The sequence below is a fragment of the Pan paniscus genome, chromosome X (genome assembly GCF_029289425.2).
Source record: "Pan paniscus chromosome X, NHGRI_mPanPan1-v2.0_pri, whole genome shotgun sequence".
Lineage (NCBI taxonomy): Eukaryota > Metazoa > Chordata > Mammalia > Primates > Hominidae > Pan > Pan paniscus.
Window position 1 is genome coordinate 65,924,514 of NC_073272.2, and position 26,422 is coordinate 65,950,935.

At 39.6% G+C, this 26,422-nt stretch overlaps 1 pseudogene; it reads right to left on the bottom strand.

Moving 5' to 3' along the window:
* Nucleotides 1-23,072: 23,072 nt before the first annotated feature.
* Nucleotides 23,073-24,075, bottom strand: LOC100990502 (mitochondrial fission regulator 1-like; annotated as a pseudogene).
* Between the last annotated feature and the right edge of the window lie 2,347 nt (nucleotides 24,076-26,422).

Consider the following 26,422-nt stretch of genomic DNA (forward strand, 5'->3'; position numbering starts at 1 on the left):
AATCGTGGCACCGTTTAAATAAGAGATTGGAGACCACTGAAAGCAGTGGAGGCATAACTAGTAAGAATAATGAGCCCAACAAGTGGATTCATAGCTAGTAAGGCCAATAACTAATAAGAAGATTGAATCTATAAACAAAAACCTTCCAAAAACACAATAACAAAATTCTAGAAAGAGATGCTTTCACAGGTGAATTCTCTGAAACATACAAAGAAGAATTAACATCAAATTTTCCCAAAATTTCTTTGGAAGATGACAGAAAACACTTCTAAACTCATCCTTTGAAGTCAGCATTACTCTGATGTTAATGCCAGACCAGGACACTACAAATAAACAAACAAACAAACCCTTCTGCCCAATATCTCTGATAAATATAGATACAAATATCCACAGCAAAATACTTGCAAATATAATTTAAGAGGGCATAAAAGGATTATACATCATGACAAATTGAAAGTTATTTCTGGAATACAAAGATGGTTCATCATATGATATTAATCAAATAATATATAATAAAAAAGGAAGGTAAAACCACGATTCTCTCAATAAATTCCGTAAATAAAAACAAAATTCAATAATTTAATGCCCTACCACAATGAAAACACTTAACAAACAGTACAAGAAAACTACCTATATATAATAAAAGACAGATTAGAAAAGTTTACTGTCAACATTATGCTCAAAGGTGAAAGTTGGAAGGCTTTTATTCTAAGATCAGGAACAAAAAAATGGTGCTCCATTTTACCTCATTAATTCAATATAATCTAGGATTCCTAGGTAGAGCTACGTAGAGCATTTAGACGAGAAAAAGAATAGGCATCCAAATGAAAAGGAAGAATTAAGATCATGTTTGTTCACAGACGGCAGAAACATATGTAGAAACCTCTCATGACTCAACAAAAAGATGTGTAAAAGCTAATAAATTAAACAAATTACAACATACAAAATTAACACACTAATTCAATTGTTTTTATATCCAGCAACAGTGAACAATCTGAAAAGAAAATGTTATGCTTAGACTGTTTGTTCTTTAAAGAAGACTACCAGAGTCTAGAGTCAAAGCCAAGTGGCAAGGATCTTTACTACAAGTTCGAACTTGGTCCTTCTATTTCACCGCATACAAGAGGGCCCTGAACAATGCGAGTGTTCGCTTTTTTATAGCCTGAAAGTTACAGGGGAACAAAGGAATTCTTTTGGTTCCCGCTCTTTCAGTAAAACTTTGAACGGCTGTCCCCTCATCTGTCCCCTTATCGGAGACTTTCCTGGTGGTGTTTGTACTGGGCTTGTTTGTTTTGAGCCCGGGGGAAGTTTAAGAGATATATGGTGATATGTGGTGGGATGGGAGGATGGGATGTGTTTGTACTGGGCTTGTTTGTTTTGAGCCTGGGGCTGAGGAATGTGCACGGCTCTTTTCATTCCCCCCCTTTCTTTTCAGGTATTTTTTAGAGCCAATCTTGGGTCTTATAAGTCTGATTCTGTTTCAGCGTTTACAGGTTGGTATTGGGCTTTGAGGACTATGAGTTGTACAGTGTTAAACTTTTTTTTAACGAACTGCAAAATTCTGTTAACAACACAAGGTCCTACGGTAAGCAGAAATAGTAGACTCAGCAGGGGTCTAAGGAAGGGGGCTAACAGAGAAAACATAGATGAGTTCCACCATTGGTCTGCAGCTGAAGCAAACTGCCGTGTTCTTACTTCTGTGCTTAACTTGCGTAACTGTTGGACTCGGTCTTCTACAAGTCCTGATTCATTTATGTAGAAACAACAGTCTTCCTTTAGAAACATATACGTTCTCCTTTTTTCAGCAGTGAGTAGGTCTAAGGCCTTCCGGTTCTGCAAGGTTACCTGTGCTAGGGACGTGAGCTGCCGCTGGAGGGAGGCAAGGGACTCAGCTGACTCCTCTATAGCAACGGCAAATTGTTGGTACAGCTTGTTACTTTCTATAAGGGTGTGACTTAGGGCTCCTCTAGCCAGTCCGGCCGCCATGAAGGATGCGGTGAGGGAGATTCCTGCAATGAGGGGGAGAAATATGGCTTGTGCAGGTCTTGGTCTAGGGTCTGGGTGAATAACAACATTAGTCTAGTTACTGGTATACCTTAGGAACTCGCCGGCAGTAAGTAGAGTTAACTGGGGAACTAATGTGACAGGAAGACACAGTAGGTTGGTAACAGAGGGGCTTGATAGGTTTTTAGATAATGTTCTATTACACTAGAAGAATATGCCTGACGGAGCCTTTAAGGTGATGTTAGGGGGCGTTGCAGTGATGTTGCAGAGGCTGGAATTAGTTCTTGAGAAACAGTAGGGAAACTTCTTTTGACTGGGGTTTAGGTATAGTGGCACGTTAGGGATAGGGGCATATGAGAGGTTTTGGTGGTTGTTAGCTTGGGCAGAGGTGGATGATCTTCATGGCAGGGGGACAGTGGTTAGCGGTGGATGCCTTAGAGTGGCACATAGAAAGCAGCCAGACAGGCTGTGAAGTCCTGTAAGGTTGGCAAGTTCTAATCTTTCTTGCAATAATTTTAACTAGGAAAAAGGACGTAAATCTTGTGTCAGGCAGTTTTCTTGTCGCTGGATATTTCCATGGACTAGGGGCCGTACCTGCACTAGACCTCGCCACAGATAGAGGTGACTGCTAGGCCATGTGGAGGCGGAGGAGTAGTATACAGCCTCGTGTTGAGACATGGTCCAGCGGGAGTTCTAGGGGTCTTTAACTATCTATGTATATGAAAGGTCTCTATCTTGTCTGCGATGGAAGGGCCATCTGGGATCTATCTGTTCTTCTCCACCTTACCATTGGTATTTATGGATGTTACAATAGTTATAAGGGCAGCCGGCACTTTGGTGCCACCAATAGTGCTTACAATTGTATTCAGTCTGATCATACTTGAAGCATATTATTGGTGCCACTGGTTTGGCTACTGGGAAATCAGTAAAATTTAGTAAAATTGGGCTATTGCACCCTGAGGAGGGGCAATCTGCACTGGCCACTAATTTCCTGGGCTTATGAGGTTGCCTAGGGTGGGTTTGGTTTTCATAAAGCCAGAATCTCCAGACAAAGGGATTAGGAGCTGGCTTTATGTTTTCCTTAGCGGCCACTAGGGCGACTAATGTTAGAGTTAGACTACCTAACTGCATGTTTGCAGTGAGTTATGCTGCCGGCGCAGGGTGAGTTTTAAGGGGTTGTTCTTAGCTCTGTCTGCAGTCCACGTGTCTGGTGCTTCAGCCGCCGCCGCCGTGATTGGCCTTAGAAGGTCGGAGGTTGGGTCCACTGGCTTGACGTGGGTGTAGTGGATCTACGAGGCAATGCCTTCTACTTTCAGGGCGGTGGGTGTGGTCAGGAGTACTTGGAGTGGTCCTTTCTACCTGGGCTCTAGGGTCTCTTGTCAGTGTCGCTTAACCAGGACCTAGTCTCCTGGCTGGTACGGATGGGGTGTCGGTGGGGGACTGGTCTTATATAGCTTTCTCAGCTTGGGCCAGATTTCTTGGTGAATTTTCTGTAAGGCTTGTAAGGAAAATAAGAATTCAGAGACATTTTCTGTTTCAGAGTTAAGCAGGTCATCTTTTAAGCTAGGAACTAGGGGTGGAGGTCTGCCATACATGATTTCGTAAGGGGTGAGGCCTAGTTTGTAAGGGGTATTACAGGCCTGGAACAGAGCATAGGGGAGAAGGACTACTTAATTAGCGTCAGTCTTTATAGTCAATTTAGTTAAGGTCTTTTTTAAGGTCCGATTCATCTCTTCTACTTGTCTTGAACTCTGGGGCCTGTAAGCGCAATGTAGTTTCTAATTTGCCTTAAGGATGGAAGCCAAGTCTTGACTTACTTTAGCGACGAAAGCGGGCTTATTATCTGACCTTATCTGGATGGGGAAGCCATACTTGGGGAGGATATCTTCCAGAATTTTTTTTGCTACGACCTGAGCAGTTTCTTTTTTGGTTGGGAATGCTTCAGTCTACCTTGAAAAAGTATCTACAAAGACAAGTAAGTACCGGTACCTGTACTTTCCTGGCTTTATTTCAGTAAAATCTACTTCCTAGTAGATACCGGGCCTGGTTCCTCTGAGCCTTGTTCTTGCTGCAGCTTGAGATTGGGGGTATGCGTTGTTAAGCTGGCAGACTTTGCAACTTGTCATGATACTGCTGGCCGTCTCAGCTATATGTCTGATTTTGAGCTTGGAGCGTCTGATCAGGTCTATCATCCGCCGGGCCCCCAGGTGGGTGGTTCGGTGGATGTGTTCTAACACCTGTTGTCCTAATTTTTCTGGTAGGATGGTTTGGTCATTAGTATCAGTCCACCACCTATTCTGGATTTGTTTCAGGGGAAGTTTGTCAATCTACTGGAGATCTTGTTCTGAATATTCAGGGAAATATGGCAAGTCCTGGGGGCCCGGGTCAGGGAACTGGAGTGCAAGGAGTTGGCTGGGAGCCTTCGCCACATTTCTTGCAGTTTGGTCTGCCAGAAAGTTGCCTTGAGCAGTTGGAGTAGTTAGTTTCTGATGCCTTGGGCAATGTAAAATGGCTAATCTTTCTGGCCTCCATAGGGCTGTTAGCAGGGCTAGGATCTTTTGTTTGTTTTTTATCTCTTTTCTTTCAGCCGTCAGTAACCTTCGCTCCTTGTAAATGGCCTCATGTATATGTGCCGTTGCAAAAGCATATCGGCTGTCTGTATATATTGTCAGCTTTTTCCCTGCCTTTAAGGTAAGAGCTTGGGTGAGCGCTATCAGTTCGGCCTTCTGGGCCAAGGTCCTTGGGGGCAGGGGTTCCGCCTAGATTACCTCAGTCTCTGAAGTTACTGCCGCCTTAGCGTACCTCTGGTCTTGATGCATGAAGCTGCTCCTATCAGTGAACTAGACGAGGTCGGCATCAGGAAGTGGGCGGTCCTGCAGGTCTTCTTGAACTCCGTGCACTTGAGCTAGTATCTCGGTGCAGTCATGGAGTGGGGCGTCTAGGTCTGGGTTGGGCAGCAGCGAGGCAGGGTTTAAGGTCGTTGGGGGCAGGAAAATTATCCTGAGAGGATTTAGTAGTAGTCCTTGGTAGTGGGTGAGCCGGGCGTTACTCATCCATCGATTAGGTGGCTGTTTGAGTACACCTTCGATGGCATGTGGAGTAACGACCCGCAATTCTTGCCATATGACAAGTTTATCAGCATCTTGCACCATCAGAGCCATGGCCGCAATCATTCGGAGACAAGGGGGCCACCTGGCAGCTACTGGGTCTAACTTCTTTGACAGGTAGGCAACTGGCCTCTGCCAGGGCCCTAAGTTCTGAGTTATTACCGCCTTGGCAACACCTTTATTTTCATCCACGTATAAGTGGAAGGGCTTGGTAACATCAGGTAGTCCTAGTGCAGGCGTGGAGAGTAGGGCGGTTTTAATCTGTTGGAAGGCCAACTCGGCTTCGTCTGTCTAATTAAATGGTTGTTGCCCCTGTGTTGCCTGATACAAGGGTTTAGCCAGTTCTGCGAACTTAGGTATCTATAGTCGGCAAAATCTTGCCGACCCTAGGAACTCTCTTACTTGTTGGGTGGATTGTGGCCTGGGGATCTGCAGAACAGTTTGTTTCTGGGCATCTGTTAGCCAGCGCTGCCTTCCTTTAAGCAGGTACTTTAGATATATTACCTCTGGCTTACAGATTTGAGCTTTCTTTGCCGAGGCTCGGTAGCCTAGATTCCTTAGAGCTTGTAAGAGACCTTTGGTCCTTTGGATGCAAGCTTCTTGGGTCTTAGCAGCAATCAGGAGGTCATCAACATACTGGAGTAAAATTATTTCAGGGTGTTTACATCGGTACTTACTTAGGCCTTCATGGAGGGCCTCATCGAACAGGGTAGGAGAGTTTTTGAATCCTTGCGGCAGCCTGGTCTATGTCAGTTGGCCACTTATGCCCCTATCAGGGTCATTCTACTCGAAGGCGAAGAGCTTTTGGCTCTGAGGGGCTAAAGGCAAACTAAAGAAAGCATCTTTCAAATCTAAAACAGTGTACTATTGATGTTTAGGGTTTAAGGTACTTAGGAGGGTATACGGGTTAGGTACAGTTGGATGTATGTCCACAACTCTTTTGTTGATTTCTCTTAAGTCTTGTACAGGTCTGTATTCTCCACTATTAGGTTTTCGTACCGGCAACAATGGAGTATTCCAGGGTGAGTGACATGGGCGTAGGACCTCTTGGTCAAGGAGCCGGCGGATATGCGGGGCAATCCTTCTCTTGGCCTCTAGGGGCATCGGGTATTGGCGTACCTGCACGGGGTCTGTCCTAGGCTTAAGTTCAATAAATAAGGCAGGACGGTGTTTTGCTAGACTTAAGCCCCCCGTTTCCGCCTACGCTTCTGGATACTGCTGGAGCCAAGTTGCTATGTCCTGGTCAGGGGCCGCTTTCTCCTGGTGGAGCCGGTACTTATCTTCTAGGTTTATAGTCAGGATGGACACGGTTTGATTGTGGGGGTTGGTCACGACAGGCCCCTCAGGGAGGAAATGGATCTGTGCTCCTATTTTAGTTAGCAGGTCTCTCCTCAATAGGGGACAGGGGCTCTCAGGGATGACCAGGAAAGAATGGGTTACATTCTTGGCTCCGAGGTTTACTGTTCTTTGTGTTGTCCATGGGTATTTCCTAACTTCTGTGGCCCCTTGTACCTACGAGGATTTGGAGGATAATTTCTTATTAGTTTTAACTAAGACCGAGTGCTGTGCTCCTGTATCGACTAAGAACTGGACTGGCGACCTTTCCACTTGCAAAGTTACCCTAGGTTCGGGGAGGGGGTCCGAACCCTGTCTTCCTTAGTCTTCGTCTTGAGTGACTAGTATGGGTGTAGACCTAGGCGGTCCGGGTCCCTGTCCTCGTGGTTTCTTTTTGGGGCAGTCTCTTACCTAGTGGCCAGCCCTCTTACAATAGGCACATTGGTCTTTGCTCAGATTATCATGCCGGGGGGGCCGCCTAGGTTGGGTGTACTCTGGCTGTAGATGCTCTTTCTGTACTACTGCTGCCAGGACCTTGGTCATTTTTTCAGTGGCCTTAAATTGCTTTTCCTCTGGAGTATCTCTGTTATTGTAAACCTGCTGGGCTATCTGAAGGAGGTCCTGAATCTGCTTTCCTTCTAAGTCTTCTAATTTCTGGAGTTTTCTCTTAATATCTGGGGCTGCCTGATTTACGAAAGACATTACAATAGCTGCCTGACTTCTTGGAGCCTCTGGATCTATGGGGGTGTACTGTCTAAAAGCTTCTATTAATCTTTCTAAGTAGGTAGCTGGGCTCTCTGTCTTTCCTTGCAGAATAGAATATACTTTAGCCAAATTAGTGGGCTTGCGAGCAGCTGCCTGGAGACCTGCCATTAGAGTCTGGCGAAAAAGGTGTAGCCGTCTTTAACTTTCTGCCGTGTTGTAGTCCTACGCTGGCCTGGTCAGAGGAAAGGTTGCGTTTATGAGGTCGGGGTTGGCAGTCGGTTGACCGTCGTCCCCTGGGACCAGCTTTCTAGCTTCTATCTGTATTCTTTCTTGCTTTTCCGTGGTGAACAAAATTCGGAGGAGCTGCTGACAATCATCTTAAGTGGGCTGGTGGGTGAACATGACACTATCTAGTAAAGCCAGTAAATCTTTGGGGTTGTCTGAAAACTGAGCACTCTGAGTTTTCCAGTTATACAGATCACTGGTGGAGAATGGCCATTACTGGAGCCTGGGGATTCCTGTGTCATCCGGGGGTCTTATTTCCCGAAGGGGTAAAGCCACCATGGAGTCAGGCGGCTGAGGGGGGCTGGTCCGCGAAGTGCGCCCTCGCTTCCTCCCTGCCGGCCTTTCAAAGTTACTTTCCTTTTCAGCGGGCCCGTGAGTGCCGGCCGCCTCCCGTCTGCCTGCTCCCTCCTGCAACTCAGCCAGGGGGGCTGGGGCCTGGGGCCCGGAGGGGTAAGGAGGGGGTTCTGTGAACAGTGGGTCCCCGCTGTCAGGTAAAACAGGATGGGGGGGGGCAGTTGGTTGCTTGGATTTTAGTAGTCGAGCAACTAGTGCCTTACAGGGTTCAGAGGCCAATTGGAAAGGGGACAGCCAAGGAGGCGGGTTCTTAACAAGGTCCTGCCATATGAGGATATATGGGATATGATCTAAGTGGCCTGCACGCCTAGGTAGGAAAATCTTGGACTTTACCTTAGTGATGACAGCAAGTCGGAAGGTCCTTTCGGGCGGCCACCTTACATCAAAGGCAGGCCATTCGGAGCGACACAGAGTAATTAGCTTTCATTTCCTGATTTCTATACCAAGATCATGCCCCTTGCTCTAACTTCTTTGAAATTACTCGTAAGGAGAGATAGAGGAGTGCTCTGGGTATTACCTATCCTGTAATAATTTGTAATCTCTTCCTGTAAAGGAATGTGGGTTTGAATCCTTGTAAAGGAAATCTGATCTGACTTACTTATTAGTGATATATAATCGCAGGCGCACTTTGGCAGCCCTGGTCAGAGGCAGCTGCTGCCCGCCAAACCGGGGCAGTTCAGATCGCAAGCGCACACCGGAAGCCCGGGTCAGAGTCAGCTGCCTGGATCACGGTCGCGCTGGGGCAGCCTAGATTAGAGACAGCTGCTGCCCGCCCAACCAGGCAGCTCAGATACGGCCGCTGCCTGCCAAACCGGGGCAGTTCAGATCGCAAGCGCGCACCAGAAGCCCGGGTCAGAGTCAGCTGCCTGGATCGCGGTCGCGCTGGGGCAGCCCAGATTAGAGACAGCTGCTGCCCGCCCAACCAGGCAGCTCAGATACGGCTGCTGCCCACCAAACTGGGGCAGCTCAGATCAGAGACAGATGCTGCCCGCCAAACCGGGGCAGCTCAGATCAGAGACAGCTGCTGCCTGCCTAACTGGGCAGCTCAGATACGGCTGCTGCCCGCCAAACCGGGGCAGCTTAGATCGCAATATAGATCAGATGAGAGCCAGGGGACGTCTCCTACCGGTCTCCGCTGGCCGTCCTATAGCGCGTCCGCCAGGACTGTGCCAGCTCCAGTTTCAGACCTTGCGAGTCACAGATTCGGATTCAGAACAGACACGGACAGACAAACGGAGACGAGCCAGCTCACCTATCAGTAGATCGATCCTAGCAGATCCGTTGACCAGGGGTCTGGTGGGCTTGGGGAATCCCGGACGAACCCCCAGATGTTATGCCCAGACCGTTTGTTCCTTATAGAAGACCACCAGAGTCCAGAGTCAAAGCCAAGTGGCAAGGATCTTTACTACAAGTTCGAACTTGGTCCTTCTATTTCACCGCATACAAGAGGGCCCTGAACAATGCGAGTGTTTGCTTTTTTATAGCCTGAAAGTTACAGGGGAACAAAGGAATTCTTTTGGTTCCCGCTCTTTCAGTAAAACTTTGAACGGCTGTCCCCACATCTGTCCCCTTATCGGAGACTTTCCTGGTGGTGTTTGTACTGGGCTTGTTTGTTTTGAGCCCGGGGGAAGTTTAAGAGATATATGGTGATATGTGGTGGGATGGGAGGATGGGATGTGTTTGTACTGGGCTTGTTTGTTTTGAGCTTGGGGCTGAGGAATGTGCACGGCTCTTTTCAAAAATTAACAAAACAATTCCACTTATAATATCTTCAAAAAATTAAGATACAAACAAAATTCACTAAGAAGTTAAAACAGAACTACATGAAGAATGCAGAAGACTCAGGAGCTGATGCGATCAACTGGAAGAAAGGGTATCAGTGATGGAAGATGAAATGAAAGAAATGAAGTGAGAAGGGAAGTTTAGAGAAAAAAGAATAAAATAAATGAACAAAGCTTCCAAGAAATATGAGACTATGTGAAAAGACCAAATCTATGTCTGACTGGTGTACCTGAAAATGATGGGGAGAATGGAACCAAGTTGGAAAACACTCTGCAGGATACTATCCAGGAGAACTTCCCAAATCTAGCAAGGCAGGCCAACATTCAGATTCAGGAAATACAGAGAACACCACAAAGATACTCCTCGAGAAGAGCAACTCCAAGAAACATAATTGTCAGGTTTACCAAAGTTGAAATGAAGGAAAAAATGTTAAGGACAGCCAGACAGAAAGGTCGGATTACCCACAAAGGGAAGTCCATCAGATTAACAGCGGATCTCTTGGCAGAAACTCTATAAGCCAGAAGAGAGTGGGGGCCAATATTCAACATTCTTAAAGAAAATAATTTTCAACCCAGAATTTCATATCCAGCCAAACTAAGATTCATAAGTGAAGGAGAAATAAAATCCTTTACAGACAAGGAAATGCTGAGAGATTTTGTCACCACCAGGCCTGCCCTAAAAGAGCTCCTGAAGGAAGCACTAAATTTGGAAAGGAAAAACCGGTACCAGCCACTGCAAAATCATGCCAAAATGTAAAGACCATCGAGGCTAGGAAGAAACTGCATCAACTAATGAGCAAAATAACCAGGTAACATCATAATGACAGAATCAAATTCACACATAACAATATTAACTTTAAATGTAAATGGACTAAATACTCCAATTAAAAGACACAGACTGGCAAATTGGATAAAGAGTCAAGACCCATCAGTGTGCTGTATTCAGGAAACCCATCTCACATGCAGAGACACACATAGGCTCCAAATAAAAGGATGGAGGAAGATCTATCAAGCAAATGGAAAACAAAAAAAGGCAGGGGTTGCAATCCTAGTCTCTGATAAAACAGACTTTAAACCAACAAAGATCAAAAGAGACAAAGAAGGCCATTACATAATGGTAAAGGGATCAATTCAGCAAGAAGAGCTAAATATCCTAAACATATATGCACCCAATACAGGAGCACCCAGACTCATAAAGCAAGTTCTGTGTGACCTACAAAGAAACTTAGACTCCCACACAATAATAGTGGGAGACTTTAACACCCCACTGTCAACATTAGACAGATCAACGAGACAGAAAGTTCACAAGGATACCCAGGAATTGAACTCAGCTCTGCACCAAGAGGACCTAATAGACATCTACAGAGCTCTCCACCAAAAATCAACAAAATATACACATTTTTCAGGACCACACCACACCTATTCCAAAATTGACCACACAGTTGGAAGTAAAACTCTCCTCAGCAAATGTAAAAGAACAGAAATTATAACAAACTGTCTCTCAGACCACAGTGCAATCAAACTAGAACTCAGGTTTAAGAAACTCACTCAAAACCACTCAAGTACATGGAAACTGAATAACCTGCTCCTGAATGACTACTGGGTACATAACGAAATGAAAGCAGAAATAAAGATGTTCTTTGAAACCAATGAGAACAAAGATACAACACACCAGAATCTCTGGGACACATTAAAAGCAGTGTGTGGAGGGAAATTTATAGCACTAAATGCCCACAAGAGAAAGCAGGAAAGATCCAAAATTGACACCCTAACATCACAATTAAAAGAACTAGAAAAGCAAGAGCAAACACATTCAAAAGCTACCAGAAGGCAAGAAATAACTAAAATCAGAGCAGAACTGAAGGAAATAGAGACACAAAAAACCCTTCAAAAAATTAATGAATCTAGGAGCTAGTTTTTTGAAAGGATCAACAAAATTGACAGACTGCTAGCAAGACTAATAAAGAAGAAAAGAGAGAAGAATCAAATAGACGCAATAAAAAATGTTAAAGGGGATATCACCACCGATCCCACAGAAATACAAACTACCATCAGAGAATACTACAAACACCTCTATGCAAATAAGCTAGAAAATCTAGAAGAAATGGATAAATTCCTCGACACATACACCCTCCCAAGACTAAACTAGGAAGAAGTGGAATCTCTGAATAGACCAATAACAGGCTCTGAAATTGTGGCAATAATCAATAGTTTACCAACCAAAAAGAGTCCAGGACCAGATGGATTCACAGCCGAATTCTACCAGAGGTACAAGGAGGAACTGCTACCATTCCTTCTGAAACTATTCCAATCAATAGAAAAAGAGGGAATCCTCCCTAACTCATTTTATGAGGCCAGCATCATCCTGATACCAAAGCCAGGCAGAGACACAACCAAAAAAGAGAATTTTAGACCAATATCCTTGATGATCATTGTTGCAAAAATCCTCAATAAAATACTGGCAAACTGAATCCAGCAGCACATCAAAACGCTTATCCAACATGATCAAGTGGGCTTCATCCCTGGGATGCAAGGCTGGTTCAATATATGCAAATCAAAATATGTAATCCAGCATATAAACAGAACCAAAGACAAAAACCACATGATTATCTCAATAGATGCAGAAAAGGCCTTTGACAAAATTCAACAACCTTCATGCTAAAAACTCTCAATAAATTAGGTATTGATGGGATGTATCTCAAAGTAATAAAAGCTATCTATGACAAACCCACATCCAATATCATACTGAATGGGCAAAAACTGGAAGCATTCCCTTTGAAAGCTGGCAGAACACAGGGATGCCCTCTCTCACCACTCCTATTCAACATACTGTTGGAAGTTCTGGCCAGGGCAATTAGGCAGGAGAAGGAAATAAAGGGTATTCAATTAGGAAAAGAGGAAGTCAAATTGTCCCTGTTTGCAGATGGCATGATTGTATATCTAGAAAACCCCATTGTCTCAGCCCAAATTCTCCTTAAGCTGATAAGCAACTTCAGCAAAGTCTCAGGATACAAAATCAATGTACAAAAATCACAAGCATTCTTATACACCAATAACAGACAAACAGAGAGCCAAATCATGAGTGAAATCCCATTCACAGTTGCTTCAGAGAGAATAAAATACCTAGGAATCCAACTTACAAGGGATGTGAAGGACCTCTTCAAGGAGAACTACAAACCACTGCTCAAGGAAATAAAAGAGGATACAAAGAAATGGAAGAACATTCCATGCTCATGGGTAGGAAGAATCAATATCGTGAAAATGGCCATACTTCCCAAAGTAATTTATAGATTCAATGCCATCCCCATCAAGCTACCAATGACTTTCTTCACAGAATTGGAAAAAACCACTTTAAAGTTCATTTGGAACCAAAAAAGAGCCCATATCACCAAGTCAATCCTAAGCCAAAAGAACAAAGCTGGAGGCATCATGCTACCTGACTTCAAACTGTACTACAAGGCTACAGTAACCAAAACAGCATGGTACTGGTACCAAAACAGAGATATAGATCAATGGAACAGAACAGAGCCCTCAGAAATAATGCCACATATCTACAACTATGTGATCTTTGTCAAACCTGAGAAAAACAAGCAATGGAGAAAGGATTCCCTATTTAATAAATGGTGCTGGGAAAACTGGCTAGCCATATGTAGAAAGCTGAAACTGGATCCCCTCCTTACACCTTATACAAAAATTAATTCAAGATGGATTAAAGACTTAAACGTTAGACCTAAAACCATAAAAACCCTGGAAGAAAACCTAGGCATTACCATTCAGGCATAGGTATGGGCAAGGACTTCACATCTAAAACACAAAAAGCAATGGCAACAAAAGCGAAAATTGACAAATGGGATCTAATTAGACTCAAGAGCTTCTGCACAGCAAAAGAAACTACCATCAGAGTGAAAAGGCAACCTACAAAATGGGAGAAAATTTTCACAACCTACTCATCTGACAAAGGGCTAATATCCAGAATCTACAATGAACTCAAACAAAATTATATGAAAAAAACAACCCCATAAAAACATGGGCGAAGGACATGAACAGACACTTCTCAAAAGAAGACATTTATGCAGCCAAAAAACACATGAAAAAATGCTCACCATCACTGGCCATCAGAGAAATGCAAATCAAAACCACAATGAGATACTATCTCACACCAGTTAGAATGGCAATCATTAAAAAGTCAGGAAACCACAGGTGCTGGAGAGAATGTGGAGAAATAGGAACACTTTTACACGTTGGTGGGACTGTAAACTAGTTCAACCATTGTGGAAGTCAGTGTGGCGATTCCTCAAGGATCTAGAACTAGAAATACCATTTGACCCAACCATCCCATTACTGGGTATATACCCAAAGGACTATAAATCATGCTGCTATAAAGACACATGCACACGTATGTTTATTGCGGCACTATTCACAATAGCAAAGACTTGGAACCAACCCAAATGTCCAACAATGATAGACTGGATTAAGAAAATGTGGCACATATACACCATGGAATACTATGCAGCCATAAAAAATGATAAGTTCATGTCCTTTGTAGGGACATGGATGAAATTGGAAATCATCATTCTCAGTATACTATGGCAAGTACAAAAAACCAAACACCACATGTTCTCACTCATAGGTGGGAATTGAACAGTGAGAACACATGGACACAGGAAGGGGAACATCACACTCTGGGGACTGCTGTGGGATGGGGAGAGGGGGGAGGGACAGCATTAGGGGATATACCTAATGCTAAATGAAGAATTAATGGGTGCAGCGCACCAGCATGGCACATATATACATATGTAACAAACCTGCACGTTGTGCACATGTACCCTAAAACTTAAAGTATAATAATAATAAAATAAAATAAAATAAAAAAATAAAAAACAAAAAAGAAAACAATAAGCACCTCAAAAAAAAGAAGATAAAACAGTTGTACCCTGAAAAACACAATACATTACTAAAAGAAATAAAAAGTCACCAGTAAATGGAAAACCATCCCATTTTTGTAGATTATAAGACTTAATATTGCTAAGATGTCAACGTTATCCAAAGAAATCTACAGATTTAATAAAACTTGTTGTCAAAATTTTAATGACCTATTTTTTTGTAGAAATACACAATTTTATTCTAAAATGTATATAAATTTCATGGGGTAGTGAATAGTCAGAACAATTTTGATGAATAAGAAAGTTAGATGACTTACACTTTCTGATTTCAAAAGTCATTTCAAAGCTACAGTAATCAAAACAGTGTGGTACTAGCATAAAGACAGACATACAGACCAATAAAATAGAATACATGACCTGGAAATAGCCCTCAAATATATGGCCAAATAATTTTTGACATGGGTGCTAAGATTTTATTAAGAAAGAACAGTCTCAACAAACAATTTCTGGAAAAACTGAATATCCACATGCAAAAAAATGAAGTAGGAGCTTTACCTTATACCACATGCAAAAATTCAAAGTAGATCAAAGAACAAGTTATAAGACCTAAAACTGTAAAATACTTAGAGAGAAAAGTAGAGGGAAAGCTTCAAGACTTTAGAAATAACAATATTTTTATTGGATATGACACCAAAAATAAAGGCAACAAAAGCAAAAATAGGTAAATTGGACTACATCAAAAGAAAACAATTATCTGTATCAAAGGACATAATTAGTAGAGTAAAATGGCAATCTGTGGAATGGTGGAAAATATTTTCAAGCCATGATATATGTTAAGGGGTTGGTAGCTAAAATATATAAAGAACTCTTACAACTCAACAGTAAAAAACTCACAAAACCTATTTTTTTAAATGGGCAAAGAATTTGAAAAGACACTTCTCCAAACAGTATATGCATAAGGCCAATAAATATATAAAAGATGCTCATCATCACTTATTATTAATGCGAATCAAATTACTATGATATATTGTCCCACACCCCTTACACTGGCTACTACTAAAAAATCAGAAAAAAAAAACTAGCATTGGTGATGACATAAAAAGAGTGGAATCCTCATGCATTGTTAGAGGAAATATAAAATTGTGTAGCCACTATAAAAATAGTGTGACAGTTTATAAAACAATTTAAAAATAGAAAATTACATCAGCAAGAGACAGAATAGGAGATTCCAGCTCTTATAAACTCACACAAATGTTGATTTTGACAACCTTCATGGATGGAGATATTTTTAAGGGAATGCAAGAGTCAAATAGACTCTAACACTGTATTTAAGGAACAATTCAAGAATAGACACATCGAAAGGGAAATGAAGAACAATTCACTTTGTCCACATCATTCTTCTCACAAGGTGTCACATCTCACTACTAAGGGAGACCTCTCAGCCTGGGATTTTTTTCCATGGATAACAGTGACTATGAAGTAAATGGCCAGCTTCCCTAGCCTTGCAGAAAGCTGCTCAAAAGGACTACTTCTTCCTCACAGCACCCAGATCACTGACTAGGTTTGTATGGCTGAATAGTCTAAGGGAGATAAACACAATAAAAAGGAGTGAGAAGTTATGGCAATAACCACACGCATTTCAAAATCTAGCTGAAGGTCTTACTGACATGTTCATAGACTTCACCAAGAGGCCAACTCAAAAACCCCGTAAGACGTATCATCTAAAGCATTCCCCAGTACTGCCTGAGGCATATCCCCAGCACTCACAAGTGTCCCTGAGTCAGTAAATGCGAGCCTCTGAAGACAATATGCAAGTGATTTTGCAGATGGCAAACATGAAACTCCATTAAAATAAGATGCAAGAAAACCCCCATAGAAAGGACACAGATATCAGCAGCTGGCATGATGCTGTGTGATTGGGTAAAGGTGTACAAACTTGAAAACGTGGGGGCATTCCCCTGGGAAAGATAATTAAGAGGCTTTCATCACCTGTTCTGACTTTGTAGCATTGAGAGAAGACACACAGTCCTAAGACGTCTTCTCAACAGAGGAAAAAAATAGTGGTGCTGGCACATCAAAAGAAAAAGCCTGAGAGACTGCCCAGATTTCTAGCTAGGCTGAATGGTGAAGGTCTTCTTTTCTAAAGTCAGTCAGTAAACACTGAAGGAGTTAACTGTTCTTTTCATCAGAGAATACAGCAAGTTAAGACTTCAGTGGACATAAAAAACAAAACAACAACAACAACAACAAAACATTTCCATGAAAGGAACAAAATGACAGTTCTAATGGCTAACCCCCCCAAAATGGAGATCTAAAAATTGCCTGACATAGAGTTCAAAGTAATTATCTAAGGAAGCTCAGTAAGCCACAAGAGAACACAGACAAGTTAATAAAATTCAGAGAAATAATACATCACCAAATTGTAAATTCAACAAACAGATATAAAACAATTATAAAAACAACCAAATGGAAATTCTGAAGCTGAAGAATACGCTGAATAAACTGAAAAAAATTAGTTTTATCAGCAGACTTTATCAAGTAGAAGAAATAATCAGCAAACTTGAAGACGAACTATTTGAAATTACCCAGTCATAGGAACAACAACAAAAGAAGACTAAAGAAAGCCAAAGGGACTACAGGACACCATCAAGTGAAACAAAATACACATTATGGAATTCTTAATAGAAGCAGAGAAGAAGAGAAAGGGACAGAAAACATATTTAAAGAAATAAGGACAAAAAGTATTCAATCTGGGGGAAAAGTGAACATTCAGATCCATGATGCAGAAAGAAACGCCAATAATCTGAACATCAAGAGATCTTTACCAAGTGATATTATAATCAAATTGTCAAACATTCAAGACAGTGAAATGATCTTGAGAACAGAAAAAAATAAAACAGCTGATCATATGCAAAGAATCCTCAAATGATATCAGCCGACTTTTCAAATGAAACCTTTCAGGCCAGGAGGGAGTGGAATGATATATTCAAAGACACAGAAAGCTTATATTTAAATTTCAACAGTATAATCAAATTTCAACATGTACATATATTTTAATAATGTGTTTATAAAATGTAAAAAAACACTAGGGTTACAAAGTTTCAGTTATGTAAGATGAATAAGTTCTGGAGTTCTAATATATTTTATGATGACTATAGGTAATAATACTGTGTACTTGAAATTTGCTTAAAAAGTGGATGCTAAGTATTCTCAACACAAAGAAAGAGAAGGTAATATGTCAGGTGATGACCATGTTAATTTAGCTCGATTGTGATGATTATTCCACAATGTATACTTATATCAAATAATCTATTCATATACCATAAGATACAATAAAAACAGAAAACATAAAAATAGAATTAACACATGATCTATCAATTCCATTTTACAGTATTTACCCAAAAGAATTATAAGCAAGGTCTCAAAAAGATATTTGTACAGTATATTCATAGCAGCATTATTCATAATAGCCAAAAGATGGAAGTAATCAAAGCATCCACTGGTAGATGAATGGATAAACTAAATGTAGTATATATGCAATGGAGTATTATTCAACTATAAAAAGAAAGAAATTCTGGAGCATGCTACAATGTGGATGATCTGTGAAGACATTATGCTAAGTGAAATAAGCCAGACACAAAGGAAATAACATATATTGTATAATTCCACTTATACGAGTTGTCTACAATAGTCAATGCAAGAAGATAAGGTAGATTCCAAAGCCCAGCACTACCTTCAAACTTGTCACTGTTGAGACAAGGACTGACTTTTATTGTCACTCCATTTGCTAAGAAATAAGAACAAAAAACCATTCAAAACATCAATAAATACAGGAGCTTTTTTTGGTAAAAAATAATGAAATAGACTGCTAGATAGACTAGTAAAGAAGAAAAGAGAGAAGATTCAAATAAACACAATCAGAAACAACCTGGGGAATATAACCCTGACCCCCACAGAAATATAAACAACCAACAGAGAATATTATAAACATATCTATGAATATATACTAGAAAATCTAAAAGAAATGGATACATTTCAGGACACATAACCCTCCCAAGACTGAACCAGAAAGAAATTGAATCTCTGAACAGATCAATAACAAGTTCTGAAATTGATGAAGTAATAAATAGCTTACCAACCAAAGAAAAAAAAAAGAAAAAGCCCAGGACCAGACGAATTCACGGCTGAATTCTACCAGACATACAATGAAGACCGGGTACCATACATACTAAAACTATTTCAAAAAAATTGAGGTGGAGGGACTTCTCCATAACTCATTCTATCCTGATAGCAAAACCCGGCAGAGATACAACAACAACAAAGACAGTATCATTGATGAACATCTATGCAAAAATCCTCAGCGAAATACTGGCAAACCGAATCCAGCAGCACATCAAAAAGCTTATCCACCATGATAAAGTTGGCTTCATCCCTTGGATGCAAGGTTGTTTCAGCATACACAAATCAGTATAGGTGATTCATCACATAAGCAGAACTAAATACAAGAATCATGTGATTATCTCAATAGATGCAGAAAAGGCCTTTGACAAAATTTAACATTGTTTCATGTTAAAAACTCTCAATAAGCTAGGCATTGAAGGAACATACTTCAAAATAATAAGAGCCATCTATGAAAAACCCACAGCCAATATCATACTGAATGGGCAAAAGTTGGACACGTTCCCTTTGAATACCAGCAAAATACAAGGATGCCCTCTCTCACCACCCCTATTCAACATACTATTGGAAGTTCTGGCCAGGACAATCAGGCAAGAGAAAGAAAAAAAGGGCATCCAAATAGGAAGAGAGGAAGTCAAAATATCCGTGTTTGCACATAACATGATCCTGTATCTGGAAAATTCCATCATCTCAGCCTAAAAAGTTCTTAAGATTATAAGCAACTTAAGCAAAGTCTCAGGATACAGAGTCAATGTGCAAAAACACTAGCATTACTGTACACAAACAACAGGCAAGCTGAGAGCAAATTAGGAATGAACTCCCATTCACAATTGCCACAAAAACAATAAAATACCTAGGAGTGCAACTAAGTAGGGAGCATTAGGAGATATACCTAATGTTAAATGACGAGTTAATGGGTGCAGCACACCAACATGGCACATGTCTACATATGTAAGAAACCTGCATGTTGTGCACATGTACCCTAAAACTTAAAGTATAATAAAAAAAGAGAAAAATCTCTACAAGAATTACAAACCACTTCTCAAAGAAATCAAAGATGACACAAACAAATGCAAAAACAATCCACACTCATGGGTAGGAATAATTAATATTGTTAAAATGGCAGTATTGCCCAAAGCAATTTATTGATTCAGTGCTGTCCCCATTAAACTACCACTGACATTATTCACAGAATTAGAAAAAACTATTTCAAAATTCATATGTAACCAAATGAGCCCAAACAGACAAGATAATACTAAGAAAAAGCAACAAAGCTGGAGGCATCAGGCTACTCAACTTCAAAGTATACTACAGGGTAACAGTAACAAAAACAGCATGGTATTGGTACTGGTACAAAAACAGACACATAGACCAATGGAACAGAATAAAGAACCCAGAAATAAAACCATCCACCTGCAACTATCTGATCTTTGGCAAACCTGACAAAAGCAAGCAATGGCAAATGTATTCCCTATTCAATAAATGGTGCTGGGATAGCAGAAGATATGAACTAGACCCCTCCCTTATACCATATACAACAATCAACCCAAGATGGATTAAAGATTTAAATATCAAACCCCAAAGTATAAAAACCCTGGAAGACAACTTAGACAATACCATTCAGGACATAGCCATGGGCAAAGATTTCATGATAAAGATGCCAAAAACAATTGCAACAAAATCAAAAATTGACAAATGGGATCTAGTTAAACTAAAGAGCTTCTGCACAGCAAAAGAAACTGTCAACAGAGTATGCAGACAACCTACACAATGTGAGAAAATTTTAGCAAATTATGCATCTAATAAAAGTCTAATATGAAGCATCTATAAGAAACTTAAAAAAATTTACCCCATTAAAAAAGTGGACAAAAGACATGAACAGACGCTTCTCAAAAGACATACATGCTGCCAACAATCATATGAAAAAAAAAAGCTCAACATCACTGATCATTAGAGAAATGCAAATCAAAACCACAATGAGATACTGTCTCACAGCAATTAGAATGACTATTATTAAAAAGTCAAAAAATAACAGATGCTGGCTAGGTTGTAGAGAAAAGGTTTGCTTATACACTGTCGGTGGGAGTGTAAATTAGTTCAGCCGTTGTGGAAAACAGTGTGGTGATTCCTCAAAGACCTAAAGACAGATATACCATTTGACTCAGAAACCCCATTATTGGGTATATAACCAAAGAAATATAAATTATTCTATTATAAAGACAAATGCACGTGTATGTTCATTGCAGCACTATTCACAATAGCAAAGACATGGAATCAGCCTACATTTCTGTAAATGATAGACTGGATAAAGAAAATGCGGTACATATACATTATGGAATACAATGCAGCCATAAAAATTAATGAAATCATGTCCTGTGCAGAGACCTGGATGGAGCTGGTGGCTTAGCAAACTGACACAGGAACAGAAAACCAAGTACCACATGTTTTTACTCATAAATGGGAGCTAAACGATAAGAACACGTGGACACATAGAAGGAAAAAACCCACACTGGGGCCTTTCAGAGGGTGGAGGGTAGGAAGAGGGAGAGAATCAGGAAAACTAACTGATAGGTACAAGGCTTAATGCCTGGCTGATAAAATAATCAGTACAACAAATCCCTATGACACAAGTTTACCTATGTAACAAATCTACTCTTGTAAAGCTGAACCGAAAATAAAAGCTGAAATAAAGAAAATGCAGTACATATACACAATGGAGTATTATTCAGCCATAAAAAAATAAGATCCTGTCATTTGCAACAGCATGTGTGGCAATTGAAGTCATGTTAAGTAAAATGAGCCAGGCACAGAAAGATAAACTGCATGTTTTCACTTATATTCTGGGAGCTAAAAATTAAAACAAGCTAATGGAGATAGAGAATAGAATGATGGTTATCAGAAGATAACAAGAGGGGCAGTGTGAGGTGGGGGGAGTAGGGATGATTAATGGTTACAAAAATATAGTTAGTGTATCTAACTCTAATGAATAAGATCTAGTATTTGATAGCACAACAGGGAGTCTATAGTTAATAATAATTTTATTACACATTTAAAGTAGCTAAAAGTACAATTAGATTTTTGCAACACAAAGAAATGATAAACACCTGAAGTGATAGATCTCCCGTCTACGCATATGTGATTATAATGTATTGTATGCCTGTATCAAAATATCTCTTATACCCCATAAATATATATACCTAGTATGTACCCAAAAAAATTGAAAACAAAAGGAACAAAATTGAAATACACCAAAATGTTAAAAACACACACAAATATTTACTCATGGTAGGATATTCTGGCATTAACTGTAGCTGAGTTTATAAGAAATAGAAAAATCATTAAGATTTATAAGATATTTAAAAAATAATCATTTACATCAAGTGGTTAAAAGCTCTAGATAAGAAAAGCAATTCTCCACTTTCTAATAACACCTATGGTTTATATTGCATAATACAATTAAACAAAATAGCATTCTGGCCAATGATAAATAATTTATAGAAAATTTGCTTGCTTAATGTTTCACTATAAAGTTAATATTTTGACCAATATTAAAGATTTTAAAACTTTATTCTGATATTTCCAGAAGTATTAACTTAGCAAAATAATATTTATAATGCTATTTATTAAACTGAAAGAAAAGATGATACATTCTGGGTTTTACTTAAAAGGATATTTAAATCACTAATTTGATTTGTTACTATTTGAAAACTACATTTTCTTCTTCTGTCCTGGATGACAATGAGGTAAAAACAACTTTCCTAGTTCTGAACTTCCCTTTAATGGAAAGCATTATGGAATTTCAGTGGGGACTATCATCTGGTTTCTACTCAAATCCCAGCTCCAAGAAAATGAGAGAGGATCTAGTATATAAATTCTGTTTAAGGCAAGAAGTTTCCAATCTCAAGTATTTCATGCCAACAACTTATGTTATACTAGCTGTTCCACCATTGAATACTAAGTGATTATTCAAAACAAACAAAAATAACCATACCTTATATCGGTAACAATTATAGGTTAAAGCCATTGCCATCATTCATTACTAATTTTACATAAACTGTCCAAAAACATGAATATAAACATTTATGCAGATAAACTAGTGTTAATAATAAAAATGTGCAGTAACATCCACAAGTGTCCTCTCTGTGTTCTAAAATCTATACAATTGTTTTTAAGACGGGAAATCTGAACACCCTGGCTACACATTAGAAACACATCTGAATACACATATGCTGAGGAGAATGCCAAAACTGAACATCTCATAAAAGCAAAACCAAACTTATTGTGCTTTCGTTATTGTTTAATCCTCTAATTAGACTGAAAAGGAGACCACTGAATACTAAAATCAGGTATTTACTAAATAGTATTGATTTATACTAGTCAAAGTTACCCCTCATAAACCAATAGTTGAACCAGGATAGTCTTTTGCAGTTCATTGTCTATTAGGAGTTTGTTATATTTTCCATTAAAGCCTTCATTTTTCCTGTTGACTTCAACATGTGTAGTGCAGACAACTCTGTATCTGAGGTGGCCTCTGATTCAGACTTTGGAACTCCTTTTTCAGCTTCATCCTGGGTATACCAATAAGCCTATTGGTATACTACTTTGATTCCGATAAGCAAATTTTTCTTTTTCAGAGCCTCTGCTATGAGGGGAGCAAGTCCAGCAGCATCCACTGGCTTGGGCTGTACATCTTGCTCTGAGGTTTTTACTGACTAAAGTTTTACACTGATCATGTCTTTAAGAGTCTCTAGCATTTTTGGCATGTCAGCTTTTTTTGGATTGTTCTTAACCAACGTCTTTCCAGAATTGGCTTTTCTCCCTCCTCACTCTCTAATCAGATCAATATCAAATATACTTTGGTGGAGTCCCAGTGGAGAGGGCGGGCAAGAGTGGTGGAGAGGTGGAGGGGATGGTGGTGTGGTAACAGATGTGGTAAAATCTAAGTCACTTGCAATTAGATTTTCCTGCTATTGCTGAGTCACAATTTTGGTTATCTGAGCTCTGAGAGCAGCAAGTTCATTTTCAAGAGCACAAATCTTCTGCAGTGCTTCCTCATTTACCAAGCTGGAGTCTTCAGCTGAGGCTCCTCTTGAGACAAGTCTGGTAAGGAAATCTGTCTGCTTGGGGCCTTCTCAAAGAAAAGGTCATCCTGAAAGGATGGCCTTGGCCTGGTCTCTGTTCTTAGTCTTGTTGAACACTCTCCTTTGGCTACCCATTCGACAGCCACAAAAGACAACACTGCATCCTCTCCTGGGTGGTTGGGACACGATTCTGTTGCATGGCAGGTAAGCTTGGGCACTAGATCACAGATAAATTATTAATAGTAACAATTTTCTTCATGATACTTAGAGACAAACCATATGGCTTCCCAGGCCAAAATACCGATTGCATGCTTACTCCAACTTGTTGGAAAATCATCCTAATTAGGCTATTAACCCAGCGAAGTATTTGGATGCAAAGTGTCTTCGAGTACTTGAGGCATACATAGCAGTGCATGGTCCAACCGTCACACTCAGAGATGCAGCAGCCAGCACCTTCTTCCCTTCTTGTCTTGTTTTCCTTGATTTTTTAGATACAGCTTTCTTCACCTCTCTAAACATATTTTATTTTTATTTCTTATTGGTACGTAATATCTGTACATATTTTTGAGGTATATGTGATACTTTATTACATGTGTAGACTTTGTAATGATCAAGTAATGATATCTGGGGTACCATCGCCTCAAGTATTTTTTTTTATTTTTATGTATTTAAAGCATTTCAATTCCTCTCTTCTAGCTATTTTGAAATGTACAATGCATTGTTGTTAACTATGGACACCTTACCTTGCTATCAAGCATTAGAACTTCTTTCTTCTGTCTAACACTATTTTCGTACCCATTACTGAACCTCTCTTTATCACCCCAACCCCAACCCACACAAGTTTCCCAGCCTCTGGTATCTATCATTCTATACTCTACCTCCACAAGATAAACTTCTTTAGCTCCCACATATAAATGAGAATATATAATATTTGTCTTTCTTTGCCTGGCTTATTTCACTTAACATAAGGACCTTCAGTTTCATCCATGTTGCTGCAAATGACATGATTTTATTCCTTTTCATGTCTGAATAATACTCCCTTGAGTATATATACCACACTTTCTTTATCCATTAATCCATTGATGAACATTTTGGTTAATTCAGTATCTTTGCTACTGTGAATAGTGTTGTAACAAACATGCAAGTGTGGGTATCCCTTTGATATACTGATTTATTTTACTTTGGATAAATATATAGTACTGAGATTACTGAATGGTATGGTAGTTCTATTTTTAGTTTCAGTTTTTTTTTAAATCTCCATAATCTCCATACTCTTTTCCATAGTGGCTATACTATTCTACATTTCAACCAACAGTGTATAAGAGTTCCCTTTTTTCTCTATACTTACCAGCATTTGATATTTTTTCTTACTTTAATAGTAGGCATTCTAATTGGAGTATAATGATGTTTCATTGTGACTTTTATTTGCACTTTCCTGGGAATGAGTGATGTTGAACATTTTTCTATATACCTGTTGATCATTTCTGTGTCTTCTTTGGCAAAATATATCCTTATGTCCTTTGACCACTTTTTCATAGAATTGTTTTTGTTTTTTTACTGTTGAGTTGTTTGAGTTTCTTGTATATAGTCCCTTGTTGAATGAATAGTTTGCACATACCCAATTCAAGGCATGGACTCTTCACTTTGTTGTTTCCTTTGCTGTTCAGAAGCCTTTTAACTCTGATGTTTTTACTGACACATTCATCTATTTTTTGTTTTTGTTGCCTGTGCTTTTGAGGTCTTAGCTATGAAATATTGGGGCCTAGACCAATGCCCTAAAGTGTAATTCTTATGTGTTCTTCTAGTAGTTGTGCAGTTTTAGGTCTTATGTTTAAGTCTTTAATTCATTTTGAGTTGATTTTTTTATATGGTAAGAGATAGGGATCCAGTTTCATTCTGCATATGGGTGTCCAGTTTTCTCAGCACCATTTATTGAAGAGGGTACCCTTTCCTCAATGTATGTTCTTGTTGTCTTTGTTGAAAATCAGTTGGCTTTAAATATGTGGCTTTATTGGATTCTTTTTTCTGTTCTGTTCTGTTGGTTGACATGCCTGTTTCTATACCCAAACAATGCTGTTTGGTTTATATAGCCTTGTAATATATTTTTTAAGTCAGGTAGTATAATGCCTCTAGCTTTGTTGTTTTTTTAATCTGGACTGCTTTGGCTAGTCAGCCTCTTTTTTTCTATCCATATGGATTTCAGAAATTTTTTCTAATTATGTGAAAGATAACATTGGCATTTTGATAAAAATTGTATTGAATCTGTCAATTGCTTTGGCCCATATGACCATTTTAATGATATTAATTTTTCTGATCTATGAGCATGGGATGTCTTTCCATTTGTTTGTGTTGTCTTCAATTTCTTCCATCAGTGCTTTGTACTTTTTCTTGTAGTGTTTTTTATCTTATTTGTTGAATTTATTTCTAGGTATTTCTTTTGTAGCTATTGTAAATTTGATTAATTTACTGATTTATTTCTCAACTTGTTCATTATTGGTGTATATAAATGCTATTGATTGCTGTATATTGATTTTGTATCCTGCAACTTTACTGAATTTATTTATCATATCTAAGAGTTTTTTGGCAGAGTCTTTAGTTTTTTCTTGTTATAAAATTATGTCATCTGCAAAGAGGGACAATTTAACTTACTCTTTTGCAATTTTAATGCCTTTTATACTTTTTTCTTGCACGATTGCTCTGACTAGGAC